This window comes from Triturus cristatus, chromosome 1_2, assembly GCF_964204655.1.
Source record: "Triturus cristatus chromosome 1_2, aTriCri1.1, whole genome shotgun sequence".
In the NCBI taxonomy this organism is placed as follows: Eukaryota; Metazoa; Chordata; class Amphibia; order Caudata; family Salamandridae; genus Triturus; species Triturus cristatus.
The window spans coordinates 218,329,366-218,355,167 of record NC_140580.1 but is presented as its reverse complement, the minus strand read 5'-3'; positions in this window follow the sequence as shown (position 1 = coordinate 218,355,167).

The following is a 25,802-nucleotide window of genomic DNA, read 5'->3' as shown; positions in this document are numbered from 1 at the left end:
GAAAATTAGGGCGTTCGTCCTTACCAGACGAGTTTGCCTTTGTCTGCTGTATTAAATCAGGATTCTTCACAGTTGGTTTAACACCTAAGGCGCTACGACCAACTTGTTTATAGGCGTTCGCGATAATTTTTGCGAATTCCCTCGGCTTGTCGTCTTCGTTCACTGCGTCTAATTTATTAAGCACTTGGAATTGCATAGCATCTCCTTTGAGGTTGCCCAGTATCATGGTAGCAACCACATCGAACACACCGACAAGCCGCATTCCCAATTCAACAGCAGCTTCCGCACCATGATTCTCCTGAACACGTTTTATAACGGAGGGCAGTACCGACAGAGACGGAGTGCCAAAGCACTTCGAGTATGTTGCTGCAAAGACCTTACCCCAGTTCTCACAATCTACAGTATATCAGTAGCACTAGGGTTCAGATTAAATAACCTTTTAAATGATCAAGCTTGAAAGAACCTATATAGTCAAAACACAGGTAGGTTAAACCGTCACTCCCGTTATCCGGAAACCAGAGTGAGGGTGTTGTGGACTAATACAAGCACTACTAAGGCATTTCAAATCAATAGACCAAACGTTAGGTGCGCCATGTTGCAGGGATTCTGCTTACGCGCAGAACTATGCGCAGGAACCCAGGCCCTCAGTGAATTGCGGTGTACCAAAAACTCACCTCAGAACCCTGAACCCCTTATCCGGCCAGCATCAGTGTCTCATTCGTTATCCGAGGTTTAGCTCGGCGGTCCCAATGTATAGACAACCCAGAACAAGCGACTTAGTATATTTCTCAGGAATGGTGGGAATCAGAAATACCTTCTCGTAATTATTCTCGTACCAGTCCACAACAGAATAAACAGAGACACGGTAAAAGTTTAAAGAGTTTATTTTATAAACCTCGTGTCCTAAGATGCAGCAGTTTGGCTAACATTAGCAGACAAACGATTAAAATCAAAACCATCAGCATAGTTACAATACCATAGAAAATGAAAGGAGCAATCATACTAAAATGACAGTGGATCTAAGCCACCTTCCTTTCTCTAACACGCTAATAGTATTATTAGACTAATAAAAGGTCTCTAGGCTTGAATGGGGAACCCCATCCCGTAAAGATCAGCTCAGAGAGTTCACATCACAGGATCAGCTATGCTCTGCTCCTAGGAACGCTCTTCTTCCGAATGTAATGAAAACATGTAACACTGCAATATTAAAAGCACTCGACTTTCAGGTATTTGCAGCTGCGTGCGTGTTATGGCTAAACTAGTGGGCCGATCAACCTGAACTTAACAACATGCACCGTCTAGCGACCCAGACTGTTTCTTTACACTGTGTACAGACCAAGGTCGCTGCTCACTGTTTGGGATGTTAACAAAAGACAGTTCTCATGTGAAGCAAAGTCGAGTAAGCATTTCTCAATTTAATAACATGTGACTACAGTGTCGTGTGCAAAAGCAGCAAAAGCGGCAAGATGGCTTTCTAACATCTAACGCGGTTATGCTAACAAGTGTGTAGGTGGTTAGAGGGCTGCATGCATAGTGGATAGGTGTTTGAAGCAGTCCATGTGCTGAGGCCTGGCTAAGTGCATGAGTACTTGGGTACTGACTGAATTATTAGCGTACTGCAAGGAGAGTGCCTGGGTTAATTGATAAGTGTTTGGGTTTTGGCGCAGTGAATGGATTAGTACATGGTTTTGAATGGGTCACTGGAAGAGTGCAAGGGGAGAGACATGGTGTTTGCTGGAGTGTATGGATACTGACTATGGAATTGAAGGTGTGAAAGACAAGTGTGTAGGTGGTTATAGGACTGCATGCATAGGGGATAGGGGTTTGAAGAAGTCCATGTGCTAAGGCCTGGCTCGCTGCATGAATTACTTGGATACTGACTGAATGATTAGAGTACTGCAAGGAGAGTGCCATGGTGAATTTATAAATGTTTGTGTTTTGGTGCAGTGAATGGATTAGGACATGGTGCTCAATAGGTCACAGGAGGAGTGTAAGGGGAGTGACAGGGTGCTTGCTGGAATGTATGTATACTGACTGGGGAATTGAAGGTGTGAAAGACAAGTGTGTAGGTGGTTAGAGGACTGCATGCATAGTGGATAGGCGTTTGAAGCAGTCCATGTGTTAAGGCCTGGCTCGCTGCTCGAGTACTTGGCTACTGACTGAATGATTAGAGTACTGCAAGGAGAGTGCCTGGGTGAATATATACGTGGCTGGGTTTTGGCGAAGTGGATGGATTAGTACATGGTGGTGAATGGGTCACTGGAGGAGTGCAAGGCGAGTGACAGGGTGTTTGCTGGAGTGTATGTATACTGACTGGGGAATTGAAGGTGTGAAAGACAAGTGTGTAGGTGGTTAGAGGGCTGCATGCATAGTGGATAGGCATTTGAAGCAGTCCATGTGCTGAGGCCTGGCTCAGTGCATAAGTACTTGGGTACTGACTGAATGAGTAGAGGACTGCAAGGAGAGTGCCTGGGTGAATTTATACGTGGCTGAGTTTTGGCGCAGTGAATGGATTAGCACATGGTACTGAATGGGTCACTAGAGGAGTAGAAGGGGAGTGACAGGGTGTTTGCTGGAGTGTATGGATACTGACTAGGGAATTGAAGGTGTGAAAGACAATTGTGTAGGTGGTTAGAGGACTGCATGCATAGTGGATAGGCGTTTGAAGCAGGCCATGTGCTGAGGCCTGGATCAGTGTATGAGTACTTGGTACTGACTGAATGATTAGAGCACTGTAAGGAGAGTGCCTGGGTGAATTTATAAGTGTTTGGATTTTGGTGCAGTGAATGGATTAGTACATGGTGCTGACTGGGACACTAGTGGAGTGCAAGGGGGGTGACAGGGTGTTTGCTGGGGTGTATGTATACTGACTAGGGACTTAAAGGTGTGAAAGACAAGTGTGCAGGTGGTTAGAGGACTGCATGCATAGTGGATAGGGGTTTGAAGCAGTCCATGTGCTAAGGCCTGGCTCGCTGCATGAGTGCTTGAATACTGACTGAATCATTAGAGTACTGCAAGGAGAGTTCCTGGGTGAATTTATAAGTGTTTGGGTTTTGGCACAGTGAATGGATTAGTACATGGTGCTGAATAGGTCACTGGAAGAGTGCAAGGGGAGTGACAGGGTGTTTGCTGGAGTGTATGGATACAGACTGAGGAATTGAAGGTGTGAAAGACAAGTGGGTGGGTGGTTAGAGGACTGCCAGCATAGTGCATAGGCGTTTGAAGCAGTCCATGTGCTAAGGCCTGGCTCAGTGCATGAGTACTTGGGTACTGACTGAATGATTAGAGCACTGCAAGGAGAGTGCCTGGGTTAATTTATAAGTGTTTGGGTTTTGGTGCAGTGAATGGATTAGTACATGGTGCGGACTGGGACACTAGAGAACTGCAAGGGGGGGTGACAGGGTGTTTGCTGGGGTGTATGTATACTAACTAGGAAATTGAAGGTGTGAAAGACAAGTGTGTAGGTGGTTAGATGACTGCATGCATAGTGGATAGGGGTTTGAAGCAGTCCATGTGCTAAGGCCTGGCTCGCTGCATGAGTACTTGGATACTGACTGAATGATTAGAGTACTGCAAGGAGAGTGCCTGGGTGAGTTTATAAGTGTTTGGGTTTTGGCACAGTGAATGGCTTAGTACATGGTTCTGAATGGGTCACTAGAGGAGTGCAAGAGGAGTGACAGGGTGTTTGCTGGAAGTGTATGGATACTGACCTGGGGAATTGAAGGTGAGAAAGACAAGTGTGTAGGTGGTTAGAGGACTGCATTCATAGTGGATAGGCGTTTGAAGCAGTCCATGTGCTAAGGCCTTGCTCACTGCATACGTACTTGGGTACTGACTGAATGATTAGAGTACTGCAAGGAGAGTGCCTGGGTGAATTTATAAGTGTTTGGGTTTTGGCGCAGTGAATGGATTAGTACATGGTGCTGAATGGCTGACTGGATTATATATTAACAAAATGGGGTGACCCTGTGTCCCTAGGAACCTGGGTATTTGATATATAAAGAACAATGGTTCCCTTGGGTAGAAACAATGCGTATTGTAGTTAGCCGTAGTTACTTCAGCATAACATATGATACATTTCTGAAAGCCAGCACATTTCTTAAGCAAATGGGGGAAGGAACAAGAACACAGAAAAAGGGTTTTTTCATTAATTTATGTATCAGAATTGATAGCATTCGTTATGCGAACCAAATTACATAAAACAAAAATACATTGCAGAATTTTTGCACTTCAAAATTCATACAGTGATTAGGGGTGGGCGGAATTTGCGTAATCGCGTTACGCAAATCTCCGCGAAACGGTAAAAAATCTCCGCGAACATGCAGAAATTCCGCGAACACGCGGAATTGCTTGTTCGCGATACTTTTTTCCTGTTCGTGATCGCTGTTTGCGTGCTCGGGGTGAAATATCTCGCGAACATTCATATTGAGAACGCGAACAAGCAAAAAATTTCGCGAAGTTGCGGAGTGTAGATTTTTTTGCAATTTCGCGTTCTCCGCGGAACGCGAAATTACCCAAATTTCGCAAATTCCGCGAACGGAACGGAATTTACCGCCCAGGCCTAACAGTGATACACAATGGTGAGATAGTGGTGCTCAGTGGTGATATAGATACACAGTGCAGTGAGGTGGTAGTGGGGGGATACGGTTTGTTTTGGAGGGCCAAATTCAAGAAGCAGTGACAAGTAAGTTGAACAAATTCTATAGTTGATAGCGACTATGTCCTGCAATCTGTGCCAAAATAGATCGTCGACGTTTCAACCCTATGGGCACTTGGTGGAGTGTCACAAGCGGCTCTTCATCAGGACTGTGGAGGAGGAGAGGCCGCCTATGGGAAGGAGTATTATAATAAAGAGTGTTCAAGTTCCCATTGTTCGAAAATAATTAAATCAAGAATCAAATTGTATTAAAGACTCACCCTAGAATTTCAAGGGCGGTCAAGGCAATTGATTGCAGGGGTTTGGTTTATTCTAGCATGATGTCTGTGAAGAATAAAATGGTATTTGTAAGTGCTAACTCAGATGCAAGTAAAACACAATAGCTTGGAATAATTTTAAAATCTTACCAACTGTGATATGAATTGCACAGAAGATCTAAAGGGAAACAAGATAAAGGGAAAATTAATCCCTAAAAAAACAAAAATTGATTTGAGAGGGGTATAATCAGGGGACAATGGTAAAACTCACCAAAAAATGATTGTATTCTGGTAACACAGAGTCCTCACGAAACACTGCTTTCTGGTTCAGAGCAAGTGAGAAATGAGCTCTTAAGTACTCTAGGCCAAAGCTCCAGCTGGGAGCTTGATGATTGACAGGTGTGTTCAAGGACAGCATCACAAGGCCACACTGCCGAGTCAAAGGGCTACAGCTGAGCTGTAGCTAAAACAATCAATTAAGTTCTGCCAGGTGAATGTGTGCGGACGAAGTGAAGAGAAAAATGCCGATTTGGATAGTTAAACCCGAATCGCTTTGGCGAATGTATTGGGTAGGGGAAAAAATATATTCATGGTGATACTACCTTGCATGGAAACAATTGATTGATTCATAAAGGAGGGGCCTACGCAGGCAAGCTGGGTTGGGCTCCCACCGTGAGCTTGATGATGATTGGCACGAGTATTCAAATAGAGCAACCAAAGGGTTTCACTAGCGCTGGGTAGGATTGAAGCTGAAAAAATCCAGCTGAAAGAGGCTGTAAGAAATCAATTGAACTACTGCAAAGCAGATAGATGTATTCAGGGAAAAGCAGTTTTATGAAAATACACTTCATGAATTCTGAATGTGGGTACTGATCATATAATCTTGCCTAAATTTAGAGGCATAGAAAGGTATTCGCTCTCCGTGAAAAAGGTGTGTTTTATGTAATGGAAACACAGTGATTCATGCAGGAGTAACAAGAATATCACGAAAGAGCACAATAAATGATAGAAACAACGGATCTACAGCACTCCGAAAATACAATGGTATTAACAGTTATTAAATAATAATTTTTGTAAACAACGCTGTGGTTTTTGGACATAAAAAAAGAAACATTAAGTACTCAAATCAGTTTAACACAGCAAAGACATGTTATTTTAAAGGACATTCGTACTGTTGGGGGTTACTGCATGTGGATGGTTAAAAACATACAGTAAAAGTCCCCTTATGTAATGTGTGCAATGGTCCTTAAATAAGGGCAGGGGACTGGGGAGAACTAAAGTTGGCCCATCTGTCTCAAAGTCTCTTCTTGTTCATTGAGCCCCTCGGTTACTGAATTAAGTGAATGTATCCATTTGCACTCTTTATACCTGAGAGCTTGAACAATGGAACCACCCCTGGGACTGGGCAGTATCCTCTCAAGTATAAGCCATTTAAGACTTGTAGCTGTGTGCATTTTGTTCGAAAAATGTTCGACTAGGGGTGCTCCTGGGACATTCCATCTCACCCTGCTCATATTTTGCAGTATCCTCGTTTTTACCTTCTGAGTTGTTTGACCCACGTAAACTTTTTCACAGGGACATATAATGGCATACACAACATTCATGCTGTTGCAATTGGTGAATGCTGAAAGTTTGTGGGTTTTGTGGTTGTGTGTAAAAGACACACCTTCGATGGTAAGGGGGCAGGCATTGCAACTCCCGCATTTGTGATGTCCTATCAGTGGCGGTAATCCCAGCTGGTCCCTGATGTCTGGTGCTTTTGGAGTCTCCAAATAGGCTTTTACTAGATTGTCTTTCAAGTTTTTGCCCCTCTTAAAAGCAAAAACTGGTTCAGAATTGGTAGGTAGATCACTGGCAACCAAATTCCAATACTTCTTTAAATTTTCTTGATAGCATTGCTTTTGGAGTTGAAAGTGATAAACACACACCAGGCCCTTTGACGTCTTCTCCTTATCGCCAGGTCTTAGCAGCTCATCTCGCGGACAATACCAGGCTCGTTTCCGTGCTCTCCTGAGTAATTCAAGAGGGTAACCTCTTTCTTTTAGTCGTGTGGTCAGGATGTCCGTTTCCCTGAAGAAGTCAACCCTGCGTGTGCAATTCCTCCTGAGTCTCAGGTATTTCCCAAAGGGGAGGTTGTCCCTTAAATTCCAGGGGTCAAGGGACTGGTATTTGAGGAGCGTATTTCTTTCAGCTGGTTTCCGGTATAAATCACAAAAGATAAGGTCATCCTCAACTTTCAGAGTGAGGTCTAGAAAATCAATGCTGGAATTGTTTTTAGTCATGGTAAACTGGATGTCCATAGTCCTCTGACTGAGCCAAGCTAAAAAATCATCTAGTGCCGTTGTTGATCCGGTCCAGACCATGATAACATCGTCGATATATCGCTTCCAGACCTCAATATTCTCCAGAAAAGGTTTAGTCAAGCTGTATAAATGTTCTTCTTCATAGGAATCCATGAAAATATTCGCTAGACTCGGTGCATATGTAGCACCCATGACGACTCCTTTGCATTGGAAGTAAAATTGTTTAAGGAAAATAAAATAGTTCTTCCTCATGGCTATTTCCAACATGGTTGTCAAGAATTCTGTTGGGATCCAATGTGGTCTAGGGCGCCTGTCAAGCGAGTCCCTTACCACCCTTAATGCAGCTTCTTGTGGTATAGACGTATAAAGTGAGGCTACATCCAAAGTGACCAGCCACTGGGTGTTGGCATCAAATGGCTGTCCCTCCAAGAGTTGGATCACGTGGGTCGTGTCACGTACATATGACTTGGTATCTAGTACAAAAGGCTGAAGAAAGTGATCCAGAAATTGATTCAGGGGTTCCAGGATTGAACCGCAGCCAGAAACTATCGGTCTACCTGGTGGTTTCTTGAGGCGCTTGTGAACCTTGGGTAGAGTATAGAGAGTTGGTAACCTAGGTTCCTTCTGGATGAGGAATTATCCTTCTTGTTTGTTTAGAAAGCCTTGATGTATGCCATCCTCTACCAAAGTTTGTATGAGGTTCCTGATCTCACCCGTGGGATCTCTACGGATGGGGAGATAGCTGTCTTGGACACTCAGTTGTTGTTTGATTTCGTCCACATAATCAGTAGTATTCTGTACCACCACGGCGCCACCTTTGTCTGCACTCTTAATCACAATATCCCGGTTGTTGCTGAGGGATGTCAAGGAAAGTCTCTCTTCTTTCGTAATGTTGTAATTGATATAGTTCTTATTCTCAATCAAGTCCATGGTTTCTTGTAGTACCACTTGTTCATATGCCAAAATTATTTGGTTCATTAGATAGGCCGCTGGGGTAAATGTGGATGCTGGTTTAAAATGGGTGGTTGTTGGCAAAGGGTCATACGTATGTCTGTTGAAGTAGTATTTGAGTCTAATCTTCCTAAAGAATCTTTGTAACTCAAGTTTTGTCTTGAAAGCATCAGGTCGATTCGTAGGTACAAATGAAAGTCCTTTTTCAAGTAATTGTCTTTCAACTCTAGAAATCTGAAGGCCGGATAAATTGATGATGGGGTCCAGTTTTTCAAGTTGAGTGGGATGGGTTTCCCTTACCATCTGTAGGTCTGTCTGCGAGTGGATATCTCTCCATGTGTCTCTGGACCAAAACGGACCCTGGGGTTGCCCTGCTGGTTGGGCTGTGGGTTCTGGGGATTGAACTGGGGGTTGAACTGTGGATTGAATTGGGGATTGTACTGGGGGTTGAACTGCTGGTTGTTCTGAGGGTTGTATCTCCCTTTGTTCCATCCCCTTGGGTGGTCCCATATTTGACATGTCCCCCTGCCCTTGCCTTGAGGTCTCAGACCTTCCCCTAAAAATGTGCCCCCTGGTTATTTTGGTAACTGGTGCTGGGTCTCTCTGTATCCGAATCAGAACCACTTCCAACTGAGGAGTCAGAGAAATTGGTAAAGCGTCTTGGGCCCTGCCTACTTCTATTTGTGTAGAAACCCTAGCTGTCCTGTTGGTAGTAATCATCAGATAGGTACGGGTAAGTGAATTTTTTGTCGTAGTTGCGGATATCTTTAGAGAGTTTGTCAAGTTTTTTACTGAGCGTGATGGTGTTGAACTCAGCCAAAGTTTTTTCCGCTCTTTCTAGGGCCTCTTTTGCACATGAGAGTGCATTATCATCTAGGATCTCTTGTTTGAGAATAGTAATATCTTGTATGAGTTTTTTAACGTACTCAATTGCCGTTTCTATCCCTAGCACCATCCAGTGCCTAGAGCAATTGTTCGCCACAAAACTGATGCCTTCTCTAAATTTAGGAACATCAATAAAAATAGCCGGTTCGTTACGAACCTGGAGTCCCTTCGGTATTATGTTTGCCTGCAAATATTTGGTCAAAATGTGGCCATGAAGGCGGGAGCGAATTAATTTTTTATCTAGTCTCTCTATCTTAGCTAATTTTTCATTGAGGGAGGAATTTAGTGTGATGTTATTCTCACCCAACAAGAAGTTTGATGCACCCTGGTCTTGTATGAGCGTAGCAATCACTGAGCACCACTATCTCACCATTGTGTATCACTGTATGAATTTTGAAGTGCAAAAATTCTGCAATGTATTTTTGTTTTATGTCATTTGTTGCATAACGAATGCTATCAATTCTGATACATAAATTAATGAAAAACCCCTTTTTCTGTGTTCTTGTTCCTTCCCCCATTTGCTTAAGAAATGTGCTGGCTTTCAGAAATGTATCATATGTTATGCTGAAATAACTACGGCTAACTACAATACGCATTGTTTCTACCCAAGGGAACCATTGTTCTTTATATATCGAATGGCTCACTGGAGCAGTGCAAGGGGAGTGACAGGGTGTTTGCTGGAGTGTATGGATACTGACTGGAGAATTGAAGGTGTGAAAGACAAGTGTGTTGGTGGTTAGAGGACTGCATGCATAGTGGATAGGCGTTTGAAGCAGTCCATGTGCTAAGGCCTGGCTCACTGCATGAGTACTTGGATACTGACTGAATGATTAGAGTACTGCAAGGAGAGTGCCTGGGTGAATTTATACGTTTCTGGGTTTTGGCGAAGTGAATGGATTAGTACATGGTGGTGAATGGGTCACTGGAGGAGTGCAAGGGGAGTGACAGTGTGTTTGCTGGAGTGTATTTATACTGACTGGGAAATTGAAGGTGTGAAAGACAAGTGTGTAGGTGGTTAGAGGACTGCAAGCATAGTGGATAGGCGTTTGAAGCAGTCCATGTGCTAAGGCCTGGCTCAGTGCATGAGTACTTGGGTACTGACTGGATGATTAGAGTACTGCAAGGAGAGTGCCATGGTGAATTTATAAGTGTTTGGGTTTTGGCGCAGTGAATGGATTAGTACATGGTGGTGCATGGGTCACTGGAGGAGTGCAAGGGGAGTGACAGTGTGTTTGCTGGAGTGTATGTATACTGACTGGGAAATTGAAGGTGTGAAAGACAAGTGTGTAGGTGGTTAGAGGACTGCAAGCATAGTGGATAGGCGTTTGAAGCAGTCCATGTGCTAAGGCCTGGCTCAGTGCATGAGTACTTGGGTACTGACTGGATGATTAGAGTACTGCAAGGAGAGTGCCATGGTGAATTTATAAGTGTTTGGGTTTTGGCGCAGTGAATAGATTAGTACATGGTATTGAATGGGTCACTAGAGGAGTGCAAGAGTAGTGACAGGGTGTTTGCTGGAAGTGTATGGATACTGACTGGAGAATTGAAGGTGTGAAAGACAAGTGTGTTGGTGGTTAGAGGACTGCATGTATAGTGGATAGGCGTTTGAAGCAGTCCATGTGCTAAGGCTTGGCTCGCTGCATGAGTACTTGGATACTGACTAAATGATTGGAGTACTGTAAGGAGAGTGCCTAGGTGAATTTATAAGTGTTTGGGTTTTGGTGCAGTGAATGAATTAGTACATGGTGCTGAATGGGTCACTGGAGGAGTGCAAGGGGAGTGACAGGGTGCTTGCTAGAGTGTATGTATACTGACTGGGGAATTGAAGGTATGAAAGACAAGTGTGTAGGTGGTTAGAGGACTGCATGCATAGTGGATAGACATTTGAAGCAGACCATGTGCTAAGGCCTGGCTCAGTGCATGAGTACTTGGGTACTGACTGAATGATTAGAGTACTGCAAGGAGAGTGCCATGGTGAATTTATAAGTGTTTGAGTTTTGGCACAGTGAATGGATTAGTATATAGTATTGAATGGGTCACAAGAGGAGTGCAAGAGTAGTGACAGGGTGTTTGCTGGAAGTGTATGTATACTGACTGGGAAATTGAAGGTGTGAAAGACAAGTGTGTAGGTGGTTAGAGCGAGGACTGCAAGCACAGTGGATAGGCACTTGAAGCAGTCCATGTGCTAAGGCCTGGCTCAGTGCATGAGTACTTGGGTACTGACTGAATGATTAGAGTACTGCAAGGAGAGTGCCTGGGTGAATTTATAAGTGGTTGGGTTTTGGTGCAGTTTTTATAATTTTTTCAGATGGGTACTGGTGGTAACTGACTCTGAGTAACCAGTCCTAGAGTAAGGGCTATGCTAAAAGACACTTAGAATACAGTTAAAACGCCTATGTACCCTAGGGAACACTATGCGTTGGGGTACACCTGTGATTACCATTGCCTCCTCTGTAAGCACCCAGTACATAATAGGGCAGGGGGATTAAAACTACCTCTTAAAACGTGCCACAGGGCGCGGTTACACACTGGTGAAGGGAGGTGGGCTAAGCTAACGTGTGCCGTTTTAATTTGAGGAATAAAGTCCCCTTGAATCCTGAGTGTCCCTTGGGTCAAACTAGCCCAGCAGGTATCTCCAGTTAGCGCCACAGAACTGCGTTGCAGAGGGGTGTAAAAAGTGGCACGGCCTGGACCACCTCTCTTCAATGCAGCGCAGTGGCGCTTACTGGAAGCACCTGGTGGACTAGTTGGCCCCCAGGCGCCCTCAGGATTGAAAGCAAATTATTTCCCCATCTTAAAACGCGCCACAGGGCATGTTTGCACACGTCACCTCAGGCCCCATCCCCTCCCTTCACCACTGTGTAAACGCGCCCTGTGGCCGTTTTAATTTGGGAGATTAAGTCTCCTTGAATCCTGAGGGTCCCTAGGGTCCAAGTAGCCCACTAGGTACCTCCAGTAAGCACCGTTGCAGAGAGGTGTAAAAAGGGGCACGGCCTGCACCACTTCTCTGCAACGCAGCGCAGTGTCACTTACTGGAAGCACCTTGTGGGCTAGTTGGCCCCCATGGGCCCTCAGGATTGAAGGGGAATTAATTCCCCAACTTAAAACACGCCACAGGGCATGCTTGCACACGTCACCTCAGGCCCCGTCCCCTCCCTTCACCACTGTGTAAACGCGCCCTGTGTTCGTTCTAAGTTGGGAAATTAAGTGCCTTTGAATCCTAAGGGTCCCTAGGGTCAAACTAGCCCACTCGGTACCTCCAGTAAGCGACACAGATTCGTTGCAGAGAGGTGTAAAATGGGGCGTGGTCTCTGAACACCTGACTGCAACACAGCTCCCTGGGGCACACTGGAGATACCTTGTGGGCTAGTTGGCCCTCTGGGACCCTCAGTATTGAAGGGGAATTAATTCCCCAACTTACAACTCGCCAGGGGGCGCGTTTGCACAATAGTGAAGGAAGGGGGCGGGGCCTGAGGTGACATGTGTGTAAACACGCCCTGTGGCGCATTTGAAGTTGGGGAATTAATTCCTCTTCAATCCTGAGGGTCCCTGGGGGCCAACTAGCCCACCAGAAACCTCCTGTATGCGCCAGAGACCTGCGGTGCAGAGAGGTGTTCAGAGGCCACGCCCCTTTTCACATCACTTTGCAACGCAGCTCCGTGGCGCTTACTGGAGGTACCTGGTGGGCTAGTTGGCCCCCAGGGACCCTCAGGATTGAAGAGGAATTAATTCCTCAACTTAAAACGCGCCAGAAGGCGAGTTTGCACACATGTCACCTCAGGCCCCGCCCCCTCCCTTCACCACTGTGCAAACGCGCCCCATGGCACGTTTAAAGTTGGGGGATTAACTCCCCTTGAATCCTGAGGGTCAATGGGTAGCAACTAGCCCACCAGCTACCTCCATTAAGCGCCACAGAGCTGCATTTCAGAGGTGTAAAAAGGGGCGTGGCCTCAGAACATCTCTCTGCAACACAGCCCCTGGTGCATACTGGAGGTTCCTGGTGGGCTAGTTGGCCCCCAGGGACACCCAGTATTCAAGGGGAATTTGTTCCCCATCTGTAAACGTGCCTGGGGGCGCGTTTGCAGAGTGCTGCAAGAAGGGGGCGTGGCCTGCGGCACGATGCGGGTCTTTTTAAGTTTTTTTTGTTTTAAGAAGCAGTGTGCCCCCCCCCCCTTCTTTTCCTAATATTTTGGCCCTGGGGACCCCATCCCGCATGGCCTGACCTTTTTTTTTTAAATAATATTTTTGAAGGGGGCCGCGTGGCTCCCCTCTCGAGGCCATAATTGGCCCCTGGGACCCCATCCCCCAGGGCCGGCCTTTTTTTTCCCCCAATTTTTTTTTATTTTTTCATTTCTGAGGAGGGGGGCCGCATGGCCCCCCTCCCGGGCCACTAATAGCCCCAGGGACCCCATCTCCCGGGGCTAGCCCTCTCCGTTGGAGACCGTGGGGGGTCTCTAATCCCCCCACGGTCCCGCCGGCTCCCCGCGTCCTGCGGGAGCCAGCATTGCTTTTTTACATGGGGAGCTGCGAAGAATCTTTGGTATTTGTAAGCGAGAGCAGGTTTCCTGCTCTCTCTTCCAAATACCAAAGCAGTTTGCTATGGCAGGGCGGGAGACGCGAGGCGAGGTTTGCCATAGCAAACTACAGTGTCCTCGGGGTGGGCACCCCGGGACACTGCAGGAGCCGCCCCTTAGACATAGCTGTGGCCCACAATTCACACTCTAAGCATTTTGAAGGCAGGAGAAGTAGCACATAGGCCAGGTCTGCAGCTGAATATCCCAGTTTGTACAATGAAAGACAGTGAAAATGCATGTGTACTGGTGGTTTGAAAAAAACTAAAAATTTGATTGGATGGAGGGAATGTGCAGGTGAATGAAAGTAGGTAGCATTTGGAAATGATAAGTAAATAGATGTTTGATTGGCTCTGGTAAATATAAAAAAAAATAATAGAGAGTTGGATAGGTTTTACAGTATATGCAGTAAACCACACCTGCTGAAGTTCATTTTTTTAATTAGTAGGCCCCTTCTGGAATGCGCTGTGAACTTGTGACCTACTGGTTCTAGTGGGTTTCTATGTAGAATGTCCTGAGGGTGTATTGGGGGAAGGGTGTTAAGGAGGCAGGCATCCGTTTTTACAAATTGGAGAGGTTTAGGTTAATTGTTTTATAAGGCAAGTAAGATTTCCTAGTGAGGAATATGCAATTAACTGTACTATATTCTTAGAAATATTAAATTATATAAGAAAGTAGGTTGTCTGAAGGCTGTTTTTTTTCGGCAAGTTCGTCGAGATCATCGCGATTACGTCGCAAGTGTTGACACAAAGGCATGCATTTTGGGCTACCTCTAAAAAGGAGTGAAAGGGATAACAGACAGTAACCATTTATAAATGCACTTACAACAATGAAATATGTATGGAATGTATTTATTTGCAGACCTTTACAGTATCAGGTAATGCTAAGTGCAGAAGGTTGCCATTGAAGCAGGGTCTAGTTTTACCATAAAGTACCCCAGGCCCATTATGTTCACATGTGAAGCATGAAAGTCTCCAATATCCCTGCCAGCCCATAGACAGGGTTGTGCTAATATTTTCCACACTGCCTTGAGCGTCTACAGAGGCAGTAGGCTTCATGTCCTCCTGTAATTGTTTTCAATAAAATGTTCAGCTTTTGTTATGTTCTGTGGTCAAACACCTGCTAAAGTTAGCCTTTGCGTTCCGTAGTTCTTCAATGAAACTGTATAAAAGAACTCATTGACCACCTCTCACATAGTGTATTTCACGATTGAGGTGGTCCCAGCTAGGTAATTTATTCAACATTAGATAAGGCCTTATTGTGCTTTGATATTCAATCTCTCTCTCACTCTTGAATAGCCGTGATTCTTAACTTGCCAAGACTGCGTGTTTTTGCTCTTGATTAGTGATGTGTCATTGACATTTATTTAGTTGTTTAAATAAAAAGTGTTACTCCCGACTCAATTCCTGCTTCTCAGAAGTGTGTCTTGTTATTTCAGATAACACATTCAGTATTAGTTTCTGTGTGGTGAAAACCACCCTTCAACGTTTGGCGACCATCAAAGGGACGTGCATAAGGATTTCCAGACTGTAGAGAACGGGTCTTACCCTGTGCCTGCGGCCGGAGTTTGCCCCTCGCTGGCTCTACCTGAGTGAACCACTGGACACACATGGGTAAGTCAAGGAGCTTTTGTTTTTTTCTCTTAGCCTTGGCTTAGTGTAGTGTCTTGGTTCGGTTGGTTGGGGGGCTTGCTGGTATCAGACTTTTGCCCAGTCCCCCCTTTTTTAAAAAAAAATAAAGCATACAAGCAGGCACTGAGCCAGGACTTATTGTAGAACCTCAACATTTGAGACTTGTGGTTTTTGGGTTTCCCTAGCAAGATTGCCCCTAGCGTTTCAGTATTTTGTACTTTTCTTCACAGCACATGTCTAGCAAAGATAAGGATCACCTGTTAACACGTCTATCCCTGGGCAGGGCATGCAAGTAGCCAGCTAGGACAGGAAAGGTCAAGTCAGGTCACTCAAGCGACAAGGTTTGCCAGTGTCTTTTCTTGAGTAAGCACTGATGCGATGAAGTCATGCACCTATCTAGTTACAGATAGGAAAAGGAGATATGCGATTTGTGTCTCTCAGCTTTTGCAGGTTCTAAAGGGTTAGAACACCTAAGGTTTTACATCTGTCCATATATGGCTTCTGGTAAGGGAGGTATAGCACTGACAGTATTAAAAATCTCCAGGTTCTGCAGATGTAATGGGTTAAAATGCCAACCGCTGATAAACAAAAAAAATAATTGAATAAAGAGTGCGCCCTGGTGGCTTGTCGCATTTTGTCATTAATATTGCAATGTTCCTGGGGGCGTGGCTTGTTGAGCTGCAGGATGGCCAACTTCTGAAGGGGCTCTGCAGGCCAGGTCTAATTATCCTTCAAGATCACCGTATATGCTAGGAATCGATCAACACCAAAGTGATCTGTCACATTCGACTTTTTTCTGCTCTTGCTGAGAGGCGTTGCAGAGGCTGAAACGCAACATCAACGAAGATACATAGCTTACCGCGCCGTTGCCTGGTCACTCTGCAATGTCATCGCCATATTGCTGCGTGACTTTCCCGTCACTCTCCCTGCCTCTGCGACCAGGCAGAGCATTAAAAATCGATTGCTGGACGGTGGCTGGGCTCCCCACCGGTGTCACTGTGCGGCTGCAACTACACGGAATTTACTGGACACCAGCGAGGATGGCCGGGGTGGCCTGTGGCGTCATCGCCAAACCTTGAAAACCGCTGTTCTGGTGGCCCCTGCTCCAGCGGACGACCAGAGGCTGCAATGGATGTTGGGAACGAGAGCCACACGCTGATTCAGCCTTAGGGTACGGGATCGGCCCAGTGAGCTGAGTGCGTGCCTGGGCGGGTTGGGCGGGAGCCTGCATGTGTGACTGCCGCCTCAATCTCTCCTTGCTGGGCTGTTTCGACCTGTGGTGGTGAGACCGGATGGGCAGCTGGCGCCTGTGGTGTTGCGCTCTGCCTGTGCTTGGCCCCCCCCCCCTTTTCTGGGTTGCTTCTATTAAGGGGGCCTCTCTGTGCACGCTGGGGGGATTCGGTCTCTGCGCCATTCCACACACAGGTGGTGGTTTGACTTTTGTGTGTGGTGATTTGCCTCATGTGTGGGGGTGCGGACCCTCCCTAATCCTCTGTGCCTGTTCTGGTGTGCCCCCCCTCTCCCCGGTTGGTGTAGTATCCCAACAGAGGCCGTTCCCAGCGCTCCGCTCCAAAGGAGTTTATTAACCACTGTGCACACGGCCTAATTGAGCACAGTAGACCTCTGTAAACCTACTGGCTTTTTCCAACCTAGTGAGCTCTACAATGCCTCAGGGCACAGGTGATTCAACTGCGACTACAGCAAGGTCGAGCTCAGAGATGCCAGCAGGCGCAATGGAGAAGACAGACCCCAAACAAACAAAACTCCTGTTTGAAAATAAGCGCCAAACTTGAACTACGGAGGCCGGCTCTGACACAGACATGGCTCATGGTGCCAGGGACATGGGGGAGAGCCAGGAGGAAGACCTACGTGCTATAATGCTGGATGTTCGCTCCAGTATCAAGACAATCAAAAACAAAATTGACGCCCTCACCACTAATATTGAAAGGGTCCAGAAAAGAGTAGACTCTCATGAGACACGCCTGGACACCTTAGAGAAGAGGCTCTTGGATACCCAAGACTTCCGAGCTGAATCCAGGTAATAAGTTTCAGACATGGAAAAGATTTTAGCGGTGATTAAAGCGTAAAACGAAGATTTGGAGGCACAACAACCTCAGAATTATTGGCCTGCCAGAGACCATCGCAATTCCGAGAATGGAGCCATTCATTGAGAACTTACTCCGTGAACCTTTTGGACCAGTACTCTCATCAGTCATGATCGTTGCACGTGCGCATGATTCACTCTGCCCCAAACCACCGGTGGCGGTGACTCCTCGTCCCATAATAGCGTGGCTCCTGAACTATAGGGACAGAGATGAGATACTAAAAGACGCTAGAACCAAAAGACCTATTACTCATCAAGGGAATACACTCTCCTTTTTCCTGGACTACATGCCTTCCATGCAGGCTGCACGCAGGGAGTTTACACAGGTGAAATGAAAACTACAGAGCGCATCCATTCCGTATGCTATGTTGTACCCTGCTAAATTGAAGATAACGTACGACGACTAAGCTAATTTCTTTTCTGGTGCCAAGACGACCCTCAAGTACGCGAAGCATATCTGTGCCAAAAAGTCACCACTTCATTCCTCACATGAACCTGGCTCTGAGATGAATCTCGGTGATAATGACTGACTATATTAATTAACTCTTACACACTCTGGAACTGTATCTGGCATCATACTCGCTCCCCAAGTCCAAACTCACATCCGGAGATGTAGCACCAGCAATGCCCTTATACTGTTATAAGCTCATTTTGTCTTACATTTCATATTATTGATTCATTAACACTTGATACGACCTGGCCACCCTACCACTAGGCAGGTTTATGGCAGCGACACTAGCCCCGCAGGGAGATCTCCCATGTGTTCTTTAGTTTATGTTAATTGGGGGGGGGCTCAGGGATGGGGTGGCACCAATTCACAGCCTGATTGGAAGGTTGGTGTAGGTGGCAGGATGGGGGGTGGAGTTATAACTTTTACAGACATGCAGTTATTCTCTTTGCAGACTCGTCTTACCACAGATTACAACTTTTATAAAAGTCAATCTTATGTCCCTCCCCAAGTGTACTTAAAAACTAGGTTCCAAGGTTTCAGGAGCTTGATCACGTCTCACAATAAAATTGTACTACATGTACATGCATCTCATACATCCCTTCAGCAAAATTTCTGAGGTAGAATTTACAATTTGGAATATCAGAGGGCTTAACTTCAGAAAGTCTATGATGCACGCATATTTAATCAGGCATCACATAGATGTGTGCTTCTTGCAGGAAACTCATTTGAAGGGGGTTTGGACCCCAAGATGTGCAATAAATACTGGGGAGAGGTGCACACAGCCCCTTACTCCAACTACGCACGGGGAGCCTCAGTGTTGATAAAGCACGGAATTGGTTGGACGACCATTCAAGTACAGACCGAACTGGAAGGAAGGTTCATTATAAATAATAGCATGATGATGTCCACAAAAATGACACTGGTGACAACTTATGGTCGGAATGTGGACGACCCACAGTTTTTCTTAGCTGTTTGGGCTAGGGTGATGGCGGCTGGAATAGACACAGGCATATGGGGCGGTGATTTTAATGTCACATTAAATAATGGATTAGATAGAGTTGGTTCCGCCCGCAGCCCACACACTAGAGCAGCTCAACATCTGAACTCCATTATTTTTTACCACAATCTCATTGACATTTGGCTGAGTAGAAATCCTGCAGTTAGGGAGGGAACATGCATCACTACACATCACAGAGCCTGGTCCAGATTGTAATACTGGCTGGTTACCAGCGACGTGGCTTCCTGGACCCTAGACGTATCGCATATGTTCCGCACTCTTTCAGATCATGCCCCGGTTATTTTAAGCTGGAAGGTACCTCTAACTTTGCCCGGAGCGTTCAGCTGGCACCTTCCGCCCCACGCCCTTCAAGATGCAGCATTTAAGGAACAGATTAGAACCTAGATTACCCATTTCTTTTCCAAAAATGAAGGGTTGGTAGACTCCTCCTCCACTCTATGGGAAGCCTTCAAGGCAGTTATTAGGGGTGCTTGTATTTCTAAACAGGCGGGGATGCTAAACTCAATCAGGACTACACTTTCAACTTTGAAAAAGGAGATTAGGTCCTCAGAATTGTAGTTCTACAAGTCGGGTTCACCTTCACATCTCCCTTCCATGAGGGAGAAGAAATCTGAATTTGAGGAAGAGGCTATAAGAGAGACCAGGTTCCTGGGGAAAGATGCTAAAGCTTGGAACTACGGTGAAGGCAACAGACCCGGAAGGACCCTAGCTAACACACTCAAACAACACTCTTTCCCAGCCTCCATACTTGAGCTACTTGATGACAATCTGACTCCAAACAGGTGACAACAAGCCACACACAAACATCTCACAAACTTCTACTCTTCTTATACACTGCCACACAGAGCGTCTCGCACCCTGAGCTACTTACATACCTCGACTCCATCGAAATTCTCTGGCTGAGTGATGCCCATGGAGCCTACCTAGATGTCCCGCACTCTGTGGAGCATATAACACAGGTCATTAAAAGCGTTCCGGGCGCAAAGGCGCCCGGACTAGATTGATTGACAACGTCCTTTTACAAAACGTACACAGTTGAACTTGCACCTCACTTGTTGGATGTATATCAGGATTCTTTGGGGGAATGCGGTACACTGCCACCAACCATGAGGGAGGCGGTAATCATCTCCCTTTTAAAACCAGACAAGCAGGCCAATCTGTGTGACTCTAATAGACCCCTATCTTTGATTAATGGAGACATAAAGATCTTGGCCAAGCTGATTGCTAACCGTCTACAGCCATTCTTACCACTTATAGCCAGGCCACACCAGTCAGGATTTATTTCAGGCAGATCAACGGCCCATAATTTGCGCAATCTCTTCACTACTATCCATCAAATTGACCCTAAACTACCAGCCATCGGTACGTTTCTAGATGCCACTAAGGCATTCGACTCCCTGGAATGGCCCTACTTATTTACAATATTGCCCAGATTGGGACTCAGCCCCAACTTTATCAACCTCATCAGCTTGCTTTACACTGGGCCCCCGGCCCGCCTGAGAGCCAATGGACTTCTCTCAGAACCATTTGATATAACATGTGACACTAGACAGGGCTGCCTGCTTTCGCAGTTGCTATTTGCCATAGCGATGGAGCCATTAGCGGCGAGAATATGGCAACACCATTCCGCACGCGGTCTAGGGTTCTCTGATAGGGGCCTTATAATTTCAATGTATGCAGAGGACATTACACTATATATTCGTAAACCAGATGAAAATTTGAATCCTGTGTTGCGGGAAATACTTTAGTTTGGAGGCATGTCAGGCCTAAAAATCAACTGGTCCAAATCATCAATCCTTCCATTAACCAATGCACCATTAGAAACAGTCCTGTAATTTCTGCTTACTTGGGCGGATGGCTTGGTAAAATATCTTGGGGTGAGGGTAAGCAGAGACATACAGGAAGTATAGCATATGAACTTTGGTAAACTGATGGAATAGCTAGAGAATAAATCAAAATTCTGGTCCACCTTACCACTGTCCTTGGCTGGAAGAATAGCCATAACCAAAATGATTGTGCTTCCCAAGTTTCTTTATCTCTATCCCCCTTACCAGAGCCTTTTTTAATTCTCTTCGCTCCAGGCTCATAGCCATGGTGTAAGCTGGTAAGCAGCCACGGGTGAGCTGGGAGCCACAGGTGAGCTGGGAGCTACTGACACTTCCGTTAGTAATGGGAGGACTGGGAGCCCCAGACCTTGAACTCTACGTACTTTGTGCACAAGCGCCTGATCCCATTGCAGCCACATGTGGCCATCCAAAAAGATGTGGCTGACCCTATCCCGCTGCGGTTTACAAACCATATCCCAGAACATCTGGCGTGGTAAACACAGTCGAAACTCTCAGATGGGCCTGGAAGGGTTTAAGAAAGCGGGTTGGTGCCTCACTACTTTATGCCCCATCAGCCCCAACTGCACATCACCCACAATTCCCTACACTTCAAGTTAACGGCACTATTGAACGCGCACGCAAGATAGGAATCTCCAAGCTAGGTGATCTATACCCGCAGGACACGTTCCTGGGGGCACCGCACAATCAGGACGGCAGCCCTTGAATTATTACTATATTACCAGCTCAGAGCGTCATGCAAAACGATTCACTCTACTTTCCCGGCGCCTCCGACAACCATGATGCCGCTAGAACACCTATTAGCCACTCTCTCTCCCCAAAAACTGATCACCAGACTATACAATCACATGCAATCCAACACCCCACAAGTGCACTGGAAAGCCCTAGTTAAGTGGAGATTAGATCTAGATCGTCTGCCTACCGACAAGCAATGGTCATTCTGTTGCTCTCAGCTGCGTCACTTATCTCCTAATTATAAACTGAGATTAATATACTTCAAGTTCCTTCATAAAGTGTACCGCACCTCCTCACAACTACACAAGCTTGGAATACGTTAGGACTCCAAGTGTTGAAAGTGCAAACAGGAAAATGCCACTTTCCTATATGCGGTGTGGGGCTGTCTGGTCATCGCTTGTTTCTGGGTCCACTCTTGACTCCACACCACTCGTGGCTCTTCTGGGAATCATTGAGGAAGCCCCACCAGAGAAGCGCCAGATTAGTGCGATGCTGCTCTTACTTACTTACTGTGCCACTGGAATCAAGCTATCCTGGCTGACATGGGGTGAAACCCCGAAACCGGTCCTGAGATGCTTGTTTCCGGTCCAGGGAGGACCTGGCTTGGCAGTTCGGACTAGACTGTTCCCATGATGCACAGGGTCAAGACTGATTTGATATGGCCAGGTTGAAACTGGGGTGGCATGGTGAGCAAAAGAATTATGGATTTAACCCAGATCTCTTGACAGAAACATGATGCTCAGTAAACAAATTGTATTACATAGCAATGACCTAACACCTACTGAAACAGGGAGGGTTCAGACTTTTATGTCAAACCATTCACCCATGGTTTAGTGGGTTGAACAGAAAGTCTTGCACCACAAATGATTCTGTGGCAATGAGATGGAGCCTTTGATCCACAGAACATGGCAATGGCAGAATAATGAATCTTACATGGGGAGGGACATGAAGATCGGGACTATCCTTACATGAGGGCAAGCTTAAAAGTCTGGCAGAAATATACACAACAATTCGACCTCACACTACCCACAACAAATACACCGGTGACACATCAAATGCCCCTACTGTTCAAAAGTCCAGATGCTGTCCCTCAATGTGTCCCATGGTCCCAAATGGACAAGGACAATTTGAAAAACCAACTGCTGCCGCTAACAGAAGGTGCTGGTAAATGGATTGCAGCCTTAGAAAAACATACAGCTGGTATCACCTTAGCGATAGGTGACATTAAAAGCCTGCTCACCTCCCTGTTTGGAGTGGAAGCAGAAGACATACTAAAAGCATGAATAAAAGGAATAACACTAACAGAAGTAAAATATGACTGTACTCCATTTAACGAAATGCGCACCATCATATGGTCCAAATTACATTGCAAGTACCCTGATATGCATTAGCAGGCAACACACAGGGTGTAGCAGGGTGAAGCACCCCACATGCAGCCACAGCCCCAAGCAATTCAGCCCAAATAATTTACCCCTACTTGTCTCCAATACAACAACAGCCCATGCAGCGAACAGTGCCACACCTCCAGTCACCAGGAGTAGCCCAAATGCAAGCATCCATCCAATAGGTACAGCCATAGAACACACACAGTTAACTAATAAAAGAGAGGTTTTGAAACTGACTCATGATTAAGGAAATTAGTGACACTGGACTAAGAGCAATGGAAATAAATGAGCAGATGGTGAACTATAGACAGAAGGGAGGAATTAGCAAAACAAGCTTGTTCTTCTCCAGTGTACAGAACTTCTAGGCTTTTATGAGCAATACAGTAAAAGATGAGGCGTATTACACAACATGCATGACACATGATGCACCTCAGTTGGGTCTGTGGGGGCCCGTGTTTGACTTCATGGTCACAGGTTCAAATACCAGCAGGTCTCCTCAGCCTTCCATCCATCTGAGGTGGATAAAATGAGTACCATTGAGTTGGGGAACAATAAACATCTGTTGTTCAGCAACAAAATACCCTTCTGGGTGAAGGTGAGCTTTACAAATACACATGTTATGTTAAAATAGGCTTTATTTTAAGGATTGCAAAATATACAATTGGTATTCAGCACAACAAATGCTTTTTGATATTACGATGTGTTGAAGGGTTAAAAGATTTTTTCTTGGGCTGTCTTTATAGTAACACTCCTTCCTGGCCACAGAGTCTGGGCATTGAGCCCAGATCAAAAAGATATAATGCAATGTGTTTCCTGTTGTTACGAACAGAACAGAAAAAAAATATATATGTATATATATATTCACTGAAAAAACCATAAGTTTTACAGACGTTATAGTTAGGAATTAGCATTTAAAAAACCTTAGAAATTCACCCAAAAAAACATAGGTTTGAGGGATGTTATAGTTAGTTGAATATTTGACTCATATAAAACCAGAGAAATTCGCCTGTTATAGTTAGTTGAGCTAACTATAACTTGTGCGCCCGCAATGCACTGCTGATGATGTCACATATTACATCACTCATGACATGGTCAGTGACATCACTGATGACATCTCAAATGACATCACTGATGACATCACTCATGACATCATCCAGTGAATGTGTGTTTCCATAAAATGTAAATATGTTTTATATATATATGCCAAGGTGTATTGAAGAATGAATGCATTTACAAGTGCCTAAAGGAATTATTTTGTATGTGTGTGACTGACTGTATAAGTGAGTGATTGAACGTGTCTTACTGAATGCATGGGTTAGTGACTAAACTGTGTAAAAGTCTGTATTAGTCTCTCCATTGGTGTGTGAGCAACTGTATGGGTTGCTGAATACCTACATGAGTGTCTATATAGGTTATTGATTTGTTGTCTGAGTATCTGTATGGGTCCCTGAGTGTCTGTGTGGGTGGGTGTATGAGTCTGTGCATAGATGTCTGAGTGGGTGATTCAGTGGTTGTATGGATTAAGAATTGCATCTAGAAAGGGCTGTATGGGTGAGTTAGTGTATCTATGGGTGTGTTGGTAAGTGGAGAAATGTCTCAGTGGTATATCTGTGACTAACTACATATGTTTTAAGCCACTATATGTGAGTGTTGGAGTATATAAATGAGTATACGTGAGACTAAGTTATTTCAAGAGTGGGTGTATAAATAAGTGTCTGCTTCTATCAGTGATTGTATAAGACAGTAAATATGTGTTAGTATCTGTATAAATAAGTGATGTGGTAGGTCTAAAAATAACGAAGTTGGTGTGTATAAATGTATACATGATTAAATGGGTATGTGATTCATTCTTTGCATTACTGACTAGGCATGTGAGTAACTCTATGGATGAGTGGCAGCGTGTGACTGCATGTATAGATGTATGAGTGCATATTCTAGTCCTCTATTGATGAGTAACTACATGTATAAGTGACTGGATGTGTGTATAGACCTAGAAAATAGTGAGTGCTATGTAGTATAGCGCATTCTTCTATGTATGGTTTCAAAAATAGTAGTCAGCATTTTACAATGGGTGTATCAAAGTTTATATTAGAGCATCAGTATGTGCATCAGATTGTCACGTGGATGATGTCATGAGTGATGTCATGAGTGATGTCATTTGAGATGTCATCAGTGATGTCACTGACCATGTTATGAGTGATGTAATATGTGACATCATCAGCAGTGCATTGCTGGCGCGGAAGTTATAGTTAGCTCAACTAACTATAACAGGCGAATTTCTCTGGTTTTATGTGTCAAATGTTCAACTAACCATAACGTCCCTCAAACCTATGGTTTTTTCAATGCTAATTCCTAACTATAACGTTTGTAAAACCTATGGTTTTTTCAGTGAATTTCGAAGGTTTTTTAAATGTTAATTTCATATTTTAATGTTTATAAAACCTATATTTTTTCTATTATATTTTTAAATATTTAGGAACTCTATTATACTTCTTGTTTTTAACTTTAAAAATCATGTAATGTTTTATATCTTCCCCAAAAAATATGTATATACTTTTTTGGGGGGGAGAGAAAACTGCACTCCCATACCGGTAGCGTACCAAGCTCCATCACCACACGAATCCTATCTGCCATATTGCTAAACTCGTAAATGATGCGCATTTCGTATCCGACGAGTTCGTGGCACCGCGTCCCGTGTAACATCATCTATACGCATGAAGTCACCCCAGGTACTACTTTGGTATCCGACGGGTACGCAGTGCAAAGCCACGCGTTACGTCATGTACGTATGGGGTCGCGCCTGCTGCGCGTTGCGTATTCGATGAGTACACGCTGCCAGGCGCTGTGTTACATCACAGACGTACAGTATAGCGCCGGGTACGCCATTCCCTTTTTTTTTGTTTTAAAAAGTATATCTAAATAACTTTAAACAGTATATGAGAGCACACGAAAATCTAAATTATTTTAAACATTTATATATTTCTAGCTGTAATAAACTTATATTATGATA